Raw genomic sequence first — 13,547 nt, 5'->3', positions numbered from 1 at the left:
TCTATCTCTCTTTTTCCTTCCCTCTTCCCCCTCCTCTCTCTCTCTCCCTCTTTACTCTAGGCTGGTGCCCATGGACCAGTTTGCAGTTCTTCCTCCAATCTGCTCGTCGTTAGTGAGGGCAATTCTGGCATGTGGGCCCAGCTCTGTGATTTACCTGCAGTCCCTGTGTTTAACTCGCCCCATATGGGGAACAATGGCCCATAAAGATTCCTAAATGAGACTGGGGCTATTAGGGCAGGCCAGACCCCGGCCTGGCTCACTTTCATAGTGAAGGCAGAATAGAACCACTACCCTAGCTTTCATTTGGGCTAAACAGTGTCCTAGTGATGCTGTCTGTGTACAGTGTGAAGGAACATTCCATGTGACGGTTAGGTAAAGCACATTATTACAGTACTGTTGATGATGGTAGGATGTATGGTGTTGCCTACTTGCTGAGTGGAATGTGTGACGCTGAGCTGTGGTTGGCTCTGCTCTCAGCTCTGACAGATGGAGTTGTCCGTTGGATTCTGTCTGCAGTCTACTAGGCTATAGAACCATGGTGATTCATTGTACACACCTGGGTAGATGTGGTTCTACATTGGTCTTTTTATTACCCCCCCCCCCCACCGATACACACGTTGTGTACATTTGGTGATTTTAAATCCTCAAATTTAATTTCATGTTGCAAAAATCAAACATTTAGCAATGTTTGGGAAAGGATCACCAGTGTTAATGGCATCCAAGTCTGGCAAGCCAGCACTGTTCTGACTTACTTATCAGCTATTCATCTGTAGGTGTCGATTATTGTTGTTAGTTACATTAGCCAGACAGAGTAAAAAGAAGAAGAGATACAGTAGGTTCTCTCTTTCTTTCTCTCTCTCTCTCTCTCTCTCTCTCCCTCTCCCTCTCTCTCTCTCTCTCTCTCCCCTCTTTCTCTCCCTCTCTCTCTCTCTCTCTCTCTCTCTCTCTCTCCCCCCCCCTCTCTCTCTCTCTCTCCCCTGCCTTTCTCTCTCCCCCCTCTCTCTTTCTTTCCCTCTGTGTCCACTGTGTTGTGTCTGACTGAGGAAACAGGCCTTTATTACGGCCAGTAAATCCTGTGTGATTCTTCCTATAGCAGACTTCCTCCTTGGGAGTACATGGCTTTATGAAGGAGGGACGAGAAGCGAGCACCACGGGATGTTCACACTAAATAAACGTATATGTTTATACACAGCCGCTGAGTGGAGGAGCCAGTGGGGCGTGTAACAGTGTTAGGGGACCGCCCCTCGGGGGTTTATGACCAATGGGGCTGTAAAGATGTCATGCCCAACAACCGAGTGGACATCTTGTGGAGAGAGGGGTAAGAGGATCCTGCCTGAAATGTAAAAATGTCATCATGTGAAATGCAGCGGGAATCAGTGGGGATTCTATCTGCTCCTTGTCTTTTACTGGCTTCTGTAACAGCCTGGCCCCCTGCCGGATATCACAGCTAAACCTCTGACCTTAGCGTGTCCCTCAGTCTGCCCTGTGCCGGCCTGGGAAGAAGCGGTGGCCATGACACCTCCAGTTCTGCCCCCTTCTGCAAGCCAGCGCGGTGTTTCCTTTGTTTAACCCCTGACCTGAGAAAACAACACGTTTTCCAGAGTTCTGAGGCGGCCAAGGGGGAGGGGAAGTGTTTGGTTACAAATTAAATATGTGCGTGTCATCAGCCATAAATCGGTAGTCCCTCTAGCAGCGGTGCTACTGAAACGCCATGTGGTACCAGGGCTTTGACCATAAAGTTTTAAAGCCTCGCCTCCATCACCGCCTTTCAAAGGAGATCTGGCTGACGACTCGACACAGGGCAGGATGGATCCCAGCTGTCAGTAAAGAGGAGAGGAGAAAAGTAGAGAGGAGAAAAGAGGAGATGAGAGAGGAGGAGAGATGAGAGGGACATGTAAGAGCAGTGACATGGGACGGTGTACCAGCCTCAGCAGGCCTAGTGTACCAGCACGTAACGTAGTTCCTCCAACATGGACATGACCGTCTCTCTTCACTTTCTTTGCTGTTGTGACCGACGGACAGACGGACACACAGACTGTCATTCAGTAAGTCTATAATCCTGGGGATTTGAGCCCGGTAACGGTGTCGACAGTTAGACGACATGGACTGTTCCGCTCCAAAGTATGTGATAAGTGATCCTTATGTCATTTAATCTGAACGAGAATCATTCTTCAGTTATAACTCCTCTTTAGTCAAGAGATGAGTTTAAGGCATTGTTATTTGCCTAAACAACCACCCACACAATATGAACGTATTGCATAATAAGTATACGTACATATATGCCAATAATTGTGTGTGTGTCTGTGTGTTTATAGTTGGAGTATGTGTGTTGCTGCTGAGTGATGTGGGCCAGGTGTGAGTTGTCCCGCGAGACAGTGACAACGTGATGTGTTGGTGTGAGCATGGAGACCCTGAGGGAAACAAGGCCAGTCAGTCATTCCTGTGATGTGATAGTACTGCAGTGGGAAAGTCCCCTCTGGGACCTGGGGGGCGTTCCAAACTGATACAGACAGACATCACACCACTTAGGAAAGATACTGGAGCACTAGCATGGTAAATCTGCTTAGTGCTAACACAGAGCTACACTTGCTCCTTGGATTTCTACTGTTCAGCTACTAAAACTTTATTTGTCGTACATTGTTTTCATGGATACGTCTGTGTCAATTGCCTTTTTTCCCAAAGCAACTTTGAAAATCCTGAAACACATGAAAAACTCTTTGAATAGCTACTGATTTACAGACTCTTGGTAGCTCTTATAAATCTCTTGTCAAGTTTCTTGTCCTCTTTTGTCATGTAAAACGTGCAATCTCATCCTCAGCTCTGTTTACAAATCTTGCCCATATCTTTATAGAACACATCCTTTTAGAATTCCACGCTCCAGAGGTTTCCTCCTTCAAATATGTGTGCTGGATGAAAGTCCAAACAGGATTAGGCTGTAATCCCTCTCAATTGTTTGTGTCTCTTGGCCACTGGGAGGACCAACTCCTTAGGCAGACTCTTTTGGTCCTGCTCTGACTGAGAGAGGCTGAGAGGGAGAGAGGGAGGGAGGGAGAGAGGGAGAAGAAGGCAAGCAGGAAATGAGAAAAGGAGGACTAGAGAGAGGGAGAGAGAGAGAGACAGAGAAAGAGAGAGAGAGAGAGAGAGAGAGAGAGAGAGACTGGGCTGTCTGTGGCTGCTGGCTGGTAATGAGAGCAAGTAATAAAGTGGATGCATTCATGGACAACTGAAGCCAGCAATTAAGGAGAGAGGTAGCTAGCTAGCTTCAGTCAGCCACTCCGGATCTTTTAAATGTAAATACGGCCGCTTCCCTCAAAGTGCTCTGTGAGATATATTCCAGATGAAATCCCCATTCGCTAATGAGAGAGCTGTGATATTTCTCCATGAAGTAGAGGCACTTGCTTCTCCGCAGACAGTCAGAACCACACCAGGTCTCCTGTTGAAATGTTTTAATCAGGATGAAGGAACAGGGATTATGATATAACAGTGGTGGGGAGACAAACTCTTTCTCTCTGTTTCCCATATTAACACAGCCCTGTTTGATCTGAGCTGAGATCCACACTACTGTGACTCTTTTAATTAAGTATAGACTCCACGTTCTACATAGTAATAGCAAGAGCCAACATGTCACTAAGCGCCCTATATTAAATAATAAAAGAGTAGCACCACGACAATGAAAAGTAAGTCACAGTTTTTAAAGGCACAGAAGAAATAATAAGATAGCATTTTAAGTATATCTCTTGACAGAAAGCAAATTATGGTAATTTTGAAAGCAAAGATTTGCTATTCTGTAGCATTTGGTGTTTGCTGTAAGATCTTCTCTTACTGCCAGTAAATTGCTGTAGCCTTGATCAGATGATACGTACAGGCTGTCAGACGGGCTGCTTCCTTCTGCTGCTGCTTCATCCCCAGCTATGTGCCTGCCTGCCTGGGTTTTTAAGTCTCCTCCACGCCTCTCACCATCCTCACAACACTATCTAAGCAGAGGGTCAGGTCAGTACACAACGCTGCTTCTGATAAGATAGTCATGAAGCCAGCATCATTCTGCTGCCCACTAACAAACAACAGCTTGACTCGCAATATTGTTGTCTTGTTTGTTTGTAAGGAGGAAGAGACTCACTTGGCAGCACACCAATTCAAATGAGCTGTTTATGATACTGTGAGTGCAGTAAGAATATGAATAGGAATGAACATGGGATATGTGTTTGAGGGCTGCCCCGCGGCCTGGAGAGGATGCTTTTTCTACCATTTTCAGAACTGTTAATGATTTCACTATGGCCCAGGGAGGAAGTGCCAATTAATGTTAAAAAAAAAATGCATTAGCATTTTGCATTACATCCAATTAGCACCATTTAAGGGGTCACTTCTGACATGCGTTGGCTAAGTAAGTGCTGTAGTTTCTTGTGGATCTCCTCCTTGGTCAGGGCACTGATACATTTGGCTGGAGGGAAGTGAACACGTCTATCTTACGTCATTTTAGGAAAACCATCCAAAGTTAATTTATAACAGAGCACTAAATACATGTATAACACTAGTTACATGGAAAGCTTACAATTTCTTTCTCTGAAATTAGATCTAATTCCGATGCAGACAGAGCTTGATAGAACTGCAGCTGTGAGGAGAATTTCGTCTCCACCTTGGATGAAGTTAAAGCCTTTATCCCTCTGCCTGCCTTTCTGACAGAGGTGGTTTGTTCCAGCTCTGCGCCGTGTGGAGTGATGCAAGCTCAGTGTGTATCAGTGCAACAGCGTGCGGGTCCCGGCGGACAGCACGAAGGCTCAGTGGAGCCCGTGGCAGGAGGTGTAGGAGGCAAGGCAGCGCAGCGCTACACTACAGCATGCTGCCTGCTCTGCTCCTGAGCCTCTGAAGGGTTACAGTTACACCCCAGTGTGTTGCTGCTGTTGACTGATGCCACCGACACGGCTAACCCTGACACCACTCACACAGATAGCAATGGCAGAGACACTGCTCACCTATCAGCAGTGACACAATTATCCTTTAGTGGGGTGGTCAGGCCCACTGACAGTTTGAAGACTGCTACTCTGTAACGCCCTGGCCATAGAGAGGGGTTTTTGTTCTTTATTTTGGTTAGGCCAGGGTGTTACATTGGGTGGGCATTCTATGTTCATTTTCTATGTTGTCTGTTTCATTGATTTTGGCCATGTGGCTTCCAATCAGGCACAGCTGTTGTTGGTTGTTGCTGATTGGGAGTCACACATAAGTGCCTGTTTTTCCGTTGGGGTTTTGTGGGTAATTGTTTCTGTTACGTATTGCACCTGACAGTACTGTTTGGCTGTCAGTTTTCTCGTTTTTGTGTATAGTGTTCTTTCGTCCATTAAAATCATGATGAACACTAACTCCGCTGCGCCTTGGTCTACTCTCTCTCCCGACAGCCGTTACATACTCTCTGTCAGTGATACTTCATTTATGTAATTTATGTTATTCATCACTATAGCCTTTATGAAATGGGCCTCTGTCTGTAACAGGAAATATTTTTATTTTGTGCCAGGTTTGATTGGAAGATGTTCCCTTGGTTATTCAGGTCTATGGTGTATATTGTCCCTCTTCCTTTAATTATAACTGGTTATGTCCATCCTGACTCCACCCAACAATTACCCCTTGCGATCCCACTTGGTTCCATAGATATTTATGTCTTGAGGAGATCCTGCCTTTGTCTTGTCTAGCAGGGCTCCAGACAGGACCAGGCCATAGGTAGTCACCCGTTCCTTGTGCAGGTCAGTGTGCCCTGGTGGCCCTGTGGTGTGAGCGGTTTAGCCTCAATGCTGGCTGCGCTAATGCTAGCAGACAGGAAGCAGTTGTTGGCTCCCTCCAGGTCAGAGCCGGGTTCATCTGATGACCCAGCGCTATTGGGTCGAAGGGCTGAGGGGCTGAGGGGCGAACAGAACAGCATGCCTGTCTGCCCCCAAAGGCCAGCGTGTCTCCTAGGGTTTTGTTGCATGATGGGATACTGCTTTAGAGGAATGCTGCTGCGGGTGTGCCCCCTCCCGTTGCCTGGGCAGCCGAGCGAGGAGGGATATAAAAGCTCCATTGGGGAGGGGGGCGGGGGGTGTGAAGGGGAGGGGATGTCTCAGTGGGCTGAGCAGGGGGCAGTGGGCACGTCACATGGCTGATGGCTGATTTACCAGTCCAGTGGAGAGGTGAGGCCTCGCAGGCCACCTCGCTCTGTCTGCTGCCTATCCATCTCCCTGCCTACACACACGGGTGCACATGAACACACACACACATACACACACATAACAGATTGTCCTCAGCCACACACACCCCAATGATGTCTTACACCTTCCCTACCTTCACTCTGCCAATGTCTTTTTTAGAGGCACTTCTCACTACCTATACCTTTATAACCGTATTGAACCTCATTGTGGTTACCTTTCCCTGTACTGCAGTTGGACCATTCCCCTGGGGAACCACCTGCATTGATCTCTTCAATTCAAGTTTGGCCTTTCATTTTTGTCCTTCCCTCAGAACAAGCAACTTGGTATTTATGTTCTTGCAACCAGGTTGTTTATTTTTTCTTCCCCATGCCACTTTTTCATCCGGAGCCATTTACTGTCAGTAAGGAGACCACTCTCTCCCTCTTTTTCTTCCTGCTTACTTACTGCATCATTCAAACACACATCTTTGTTGTTTCCGCGGTATTATGATAGAAAATGTGCAACACCATTTCTTTCAGACATGCTCATGTGACAGGCTAGCGGCTAGAAAGTGCTTCCTTCCTCAGAGAGAGCAAGACCATCAATGCAGAGGAGCTCTCTCAAGCACTCCCTCTCTTACAAACAGAATAGAAGACCCATGTCAATAATATTGCGACGCGGGGCATAAAAGTAACCCGCTTGCCGTTCTCTTTTAACCTGTTAATGTGTATTGATTTGTGCTCTTAGAGTCCGGGCTGAATGGGCGAACTGCTTTAGAGCTCCTCTCCGTCAGAGTAGCAGCTCTGACCGTGCAGTAGGAACCTCTTCTAAAGCCACATCTCTGCTTGCTGTTTGGTTTCTCAAGTTTATAAGGTGTCAGGATGAGAGCACGAGTCCTCATGTAATCAAGCAATACAGCTACAAGCTGTTTAGTTGAGGGATTAGCTCGTTCTCTCTGTTAAACACACCGTTATTTGTTCAAGAGCGTTTCGAGCCTTGCCCAGTCAAACAATCAGTTTATCACCGTACTGTAAGTGTGCCTTGCAAAGTGTACTCGCAGAATAAACAGAAGCATTTGTGGAGTTGCTATGTGCAGCTTCATACAACCATTTGTGAAGACTTGTTTAGCCTTGTGTTTCATACAATGATTCTTATAATGCAGCCTTTTAGGGGAGAGTGGTGTAAGTTGAGCCATTTTTACATTCACCATCACTCCGTTAAGGGAAATATAGTGTTCTTTCTAACAAAGATATCTGCATGTATTGCATGATGTTGTTTATCCCTCGGGATAATCATAATTCATGTAAAGACTTTAAATTGCTCAACCTGCTATTGGCTCAACCACTGGCTCAACTTACCCCATGGCCATTGGCTCAACATACCCCAAGGCAAACATTTTGACTATATTAGCCCACACAGCTACAAAGAAGCACTTTCATGCTAGGTTTAGAACCTCATATTGATGCTTACAATGCATTCGGGAAGTATTCAGATCCTTTGACTTTTTCCACATTTTGTTACTTTACAGCCTTATTCTAAAATGTATTTAAAACAAATTCTCATCAATCTAGAAACAATACCCCATAATAACAAAGCAAAAACAGGTTTTCAGAATTTTTTGCACATAAGTACATTTACATAAGTATTCAGACCCTTTACTTTGTTGAAGCACCTTTGGCAGCAATTGCAGCATAAAGTCTTCTTGGGTATGATGCTACAAGCTTGGCACACCTGTATTTGGGGAGTTTCTCCCATTCGTCTCTGCAGATCCTCTCAAGCTCTGTCAGGTTGGATGGGGAGCTATTTTCAGGTTTTTCCAGAGATGTTCGATCAGATTCAAGTCCAGGCTCTGGTTGGGCCACTCAAGGACATTTAGAGACTTGTCCTAAAGCCACTCCTGCATTTTCTTGGCTGTGTGCTTAGGGTCATTGTCCTATTGGAAGGTGAACCTTCACACGAGTCTGAGGTCCTGAGTGCACTGGAGCAGGTTTCATCAAGGATCTCTCTGTACTTTGCTCCATTCACCTTTCCCTGAATCCTGACTAGTCTCCCAGTTCCTGCAGCTGAAAAACATCCCCACAGCATGATGCTGCCACCACCATGCTTCACCATAGGGATGGTGCCAGTAGGGATGGTTTCCTCCAGAAGTGACGGTTGGCATTCAAGCCAAAGAGTTTAATCTTCGTTTCATCAGACCAGAAAATCTTTGTCTGAGAGTCCTTTGGGTGCCTTTTGACTAACTTGAAGCGGGCTGTCATCTGCCTTTTACTAAGGATTGGCTTCGGTCTGGCCACTCTACCATAAAGTCCTGAGTGATGGAGTGCTGCAGAGATGGTTGTGCTTCTGGAAGGTTCTCCCATTTCCACAGAGGAACTCTGGAGCTCTGTCAGAGTGACCGTCAGGTTTTTTTCATTTAAGAATGATGGAGGCCACTGTGTTCTTGGGGACCTTCAGTGCTGCAGACATATGCTGGTACCCTTCCCAAGATCTGTGCCTCGACACAATCCTGTCTCTGAGCTCTATGGACAATTCCTTCGACGTCATGGCTTGGTTTTGGCTCTGACATACACTGTTAACTGTGGGACCTTATAAAAGACAGGTGTGTGCCTTTCCAAATCATGTCCAGTCAATTTAATTTACCACAGGTGGACTCCAATGAAGTTGTAGAAACATCTCAAGGATGGTCAATGGACACAAGACGCACCTGAGCTACATTTGAGTCTCATAGCAAAGGGTCTGAATACTTATATAATTTTTATTTAATTTTTTTTATACATTTGCAAAATTTTCTTAAAACCTGTTTTCACTTTGTTATTATGGGGTATTGTGTGTAGATTAATTAGATGTTTATTTATTTAATCAATTTTAGAATAAGGCTGTAACTTAACAAAATGTGGAAAAAGTCAAGGATCTGAATACTTTCCAAATGCACTGTAAAGAGACCCCAACCCATGTATAGAACAATCTTAAAATGCTCAACTTTGGTTTAGATACAATAAATTAATTTGACTTGATGTGAATCTTTTTTTCTTTTACCTAACTTGCTTACCACCTTTTCCATGTGGTTTCTTCCTACACAGACTCCATGAAACGATGACTTCTTCCTAAATATTTAGTCACTTTTTATTCATTTTGTGTATGGTTTCCTAGAAACAAGGGTGTCTCATCTTGCCCCTTTTGCTCGACTTACCCCACTCTCCCCTACAGTCTTCCACAGAGTCGTGTAGCCTTACTGTACTGTACAATAGTTCTAGTCAGACTCACAATAAGGGTATTTTCCTTCAGCTTTACTGCAGCTGTAAACCCAGTCCCCTTTATCGCTCCTCTCCGCTACACTCTTCCAAAAGTTCCTCAGCTGTCCCCATTGACGAACCCTTTTGGGTTCTGTGAAGAACTGTTTTTGGTTCCATGTAGAACCCCTTGGGGAAAGGGTTCTACATGGAACCCAATAGGGTTCTACCTGGAACCAAAAGGGTTCGACCTTGAACCAAAAAGGGTTCTTCAAAGGGTTATCTTATGGGGACAGCTGATAACACTTTTAGGTTCTAGATAGCACCTTTTTTACGAAGAGTGTACTGTGAGCACTGCATATGTTTTGGGTTTAGCATCTGATTCCAAGATGTCTTAAAAAAGACCATTTCGAGAAAAGAGAACACTCGTCTCTTTCTCTCTGTCAACATGTAAGTGTTAAGCGAAGCCGAGTGCTAGCTGGGATTCCTGTCTGGTATCCTGTCTGACATGAAAGCCCGCTCGCTGGAACTGGGGAGCTCACAGAGGAGCAATTCCCGCCGGACCTCCCTCCGGCAGATGGAACGAAAGGAACAAGAGCACCTTGAAGGATGGGAGTGTTGCTGCCGCTGCCGTGCCGAGCAGCCCCCCCCCCCCCCCCCCCCCCCCCAGATGAAACGAGAACAGGGCTGTCTCAAATCTCTGGCAATCTGGGAATCTGAGCGACGTGGAGAGAGCACCTGGCTTTTCAAGGGAAACAACCATTTCATATGTGACAGAACGGATGTCAGATAGAATCACTCTAATAGTGAGATAATCCCACAGTCATCATTCAGAAAGCCATGTCTTCAGGGCATCTTGGCGGGAGAAAGAGGATCTGCTTCATTAAATTTAGTCGATAGATGTCAGCGAAAGAAGCTGCTGCATTTTTACTCATTGCTGAAATGAAACAGAGATGCGTTATACTCTCATTTTCATTTGGAAAATGCTGCCACTTAAGATTTGAATTTAGATTTAACACTTTCAATTTGTGAAGACTTATTGACAAATTCAAGGAGAAATGTTCTGATGATAAAGTATGAATTGGGTCTATAATCAACCTGTATTACACTACTATGTACAGAACAGTCCATGGAGAGGGCGTGGGGCCACAGAGAGAGAGAGTTCTTAACCACGACTGCATGAAACGGTGTGTTGTTCCTGTCGTGTCACTCAAAGGAGCTCAGTGGAGTTTTGTTGCTTAGCCAGCCACCTTCCCTGACCTGTCACTCATATGTCTGACAGCTGCTGGGTAGACCCCCCCCCCCTCCCTCACCCTTCCCGGTCCACCCACTCCCCCTCCCTGTCCCCCAGCATGATGCAGACCAGGCTCATTTTCATGTGTCAGGGCCCCCCGTTGGCGTGACAGCTCCCTGTCCGCCTGTCTCATTAGAACAGCTTGGCCTGGGAGCAGGGAGCGCTAGCCGCTACGCTCCAGCCCCGGCCTCAGAGATCAGCCCTGCTCACCAAGGTGCTAACACAATCAGCCCATTAGGCTTACTACACATCATCAGTCTAGGTCCAGATCCATATATCACTCACACACTATGCTATCTATGCTCTTCGGGAAAAAACGAGAACCTTTTGAAGAACCCTTTTACGGTTCCAGGTAGAACCCTATTTTATAAGAGTGTACACACGTCATTCCATACAGCTTCTATACATTCTATACACAACTTGTCCACACACATATCTTCACTGTGCTGCAAACACATTTCACTTAGCAATTCATTTGATACATTGTTTTTGTTCTACAAGGGGATCAGCAAATCCCCACGTTTTCCCTCATGGGAGAGCTTGAGATGGAAAGAGCTCAGATGTTTACTATTCTTATCTACATACACACATATCAAATATGTCCTTGAAAATAAAAAAAAATACATACCAAAAGCTACCATTTCAGCTTTTGAGTTCTGTATTGTTTGTCCTTGAATGTTAATTGTGAAACGTGAAAAAGCATCCGCTAGTGTTGGCTGTGTTGAATGTTTTTGATGTGAGACCTAGATGTGAGACGTGGATAGTTAAATTATAATTGTGAGAGGAATTACTATCATTATATTTTGGAGGCTTTGTATTCCAAGCTTAATGAACATAACATCCCCATCTCAGAAGATCGGGGATTTTGTAAGTTTATAATGAAATGTGAAAAGCCTTTTAATATTTATGACGATGTAAGACCCGGGGCAAGATGTATACAAGTTCCCCTTATGGGTGGGAAGTTGATCAGATGCATGCCTCATTTGGTTCAGTTTCTGATAGTGGGACTCATTGTAAATACAGCTCTGTGGCGGGGCATGGGGCTGAAAACTGCGGTCCATGGCAGGGTTGCAAGTTACAGTCTGGTGTATTATATTGGTGTTTGCATTAGTTTCTAGATGCAGCTGTCAGAGATATGAGTGACAGGTCAGGGATGCAACTATGAGGCCCAATTACTAATTTTACTCATTGCTGAAATCAAACAGAGATGCGTTATACTATCATTTTAATTTGGAACATTCTGCCACTTAAGAGTTGAATTTAGATTTAGCACTTTCAATTTGTAAAGATTTATCGACAAATTCAAGGAGAAATGTTCTGACATAGACTGACCAGATGAATCCAGGTGAAAGCTATGATCCATCAGTGTAGATGAAGGGGAGGAGACAGGTTAAAGAAATGATTTGAATCCTTGAGACAATTGAGACATTGACTATGTATGTGTGCCATTCAGAGGGTGAATGGGCAAGACAAAATATTTAAGTGCCTTTGAACAGAGTATGGTAGTAGGTGCCAGGTGCACCAGTTTGTGTCAAGAACTGCAACGTAGCTGGGTTTTTCACGCTCAACAGTTTCCCATGTGTATCAAGAACGGTCCAGCACCCAAAGGACATCCAGCCAACTTGACACAACGGTGGAAAGCATTGGAGTCAACATGGGCCAGCATCCCTGTGAAATGCTTTCGACACCTTATAGAGTCCATGCCCCAACGAATTGAGGCTGTTCTGAGGACAAAATAGTGTGCAGCTAAATAGTAGGAAGGTGTTCTTAATGTTTTGTACACAGTGTATTTAGGGCAATATTTTGAAAAAAATGTATGTGCCTTTTGTATAAGGTCAGCAAGGTTTCCTATTCATTGTTTTTGCGATCAACTTTCAATGCTAATTATTTGAGTAAGTTTCATTGATTTTGTGATGTAGGTGTGTGTGGTTGGATGGAATGGAAGCATTGGAAGTGGGATGTGTGGACGTGGGCCATGGACAGGTAACATTGTCTGGGTGTGATACTGGTCCCACTTTTCCCCAACAACTCAGACTGCCAGGTTGACTAGGTTGACTTGACTGTGTGTTCAGTCAGCCCACATGAAAAAATTGTAAACTTAACCCTAATTGCTCAAGTAAATTGCTCTGGATTAGAGTGTCTACTAAATGATTAAAATGTAAACATAATTACAAATCATTTGTATACTACAAATTGACTGCAAGAAGCCCAAACAGATAATGTTTGACTAGAACATAATAATTTCGAACCTTGCTTACATTTGTATACAGTCACGCGTCTCTCTACTATGCGTGGGATTACTTGTGAACAGATTTCTTAAATTAAAATCAGTTGGAGCTGATTTCCTGGTGTTTTTACAGTCTATTATGTCTAACAATTGGGAAACCCTGCAATAGTAATTACTGCCAACATTACTGTTGTATTTACTATAGTGTTTTTGTTGTATTATCTTTGACATAGAAGTGGGGCTTCTCTCCTTAAGGAAACCTACTGGACAAATACTAAAAGCATATAACAAACTCCAACCTGTAGATAGGTAGAACTGGAGTCTGAAAAGGATAGTTCAGTGCTTTTGCACTTTTTGATAACCTGTAGACGAAGGGACATCTGGTAGGGACATCTCAAGGCTTTGTGCCCTCTTCTATCCCTTTTCTCAGGTACAAGTGGGAGAGGTGGTGGATTAAAACAAACTTTAATGGATTACAAATGTAAAGAAGATAATAAAATAAAATAGAGGAGGGCTAGAGGGTACAAACCCGGTTTAGGGTAAAGGTTAAAGTGTAGGGTTGGGAATATTATACAAACCTGGTTTAGGGTAAGGGGTTTGGGTTATGGGAGGTAAATTATTTGATTCAAAATAGAAAGTAAGGG

At 44.6% G+C, this 13,547-nt stretch overlaps 1 pseudogene; it reads right to left on the bottom strand.

The window, feature by feature from the left end:
* Positions 1–13,139: 13,139 nt before the first annotated feature.
* Positions 13,140–13,198, bottom strand: LOC123729348 (uncharacterized; annotated as a pseudogene).
* Positions 13,199–13,547: the final 349 nt, after the last annotated feature.

Source organism: Salmo salar, chromosome 20 (genome assembly GCF_965601325.2).
Source record: "Salmo salar chromosome 20, fSalSal1, whole genome shotgun sequence".
NCBI classification, from domain to species: Eukaryota; Metazoa; Chordata; class Actinopteri; order Salmoniformes; family Salmonidae; genus Salmo; species Salmo salar.
Note: the sequence above shows the minus strand (reverse complement) of the source record. Positions and strands in the feature narration are given on the sequence as shown.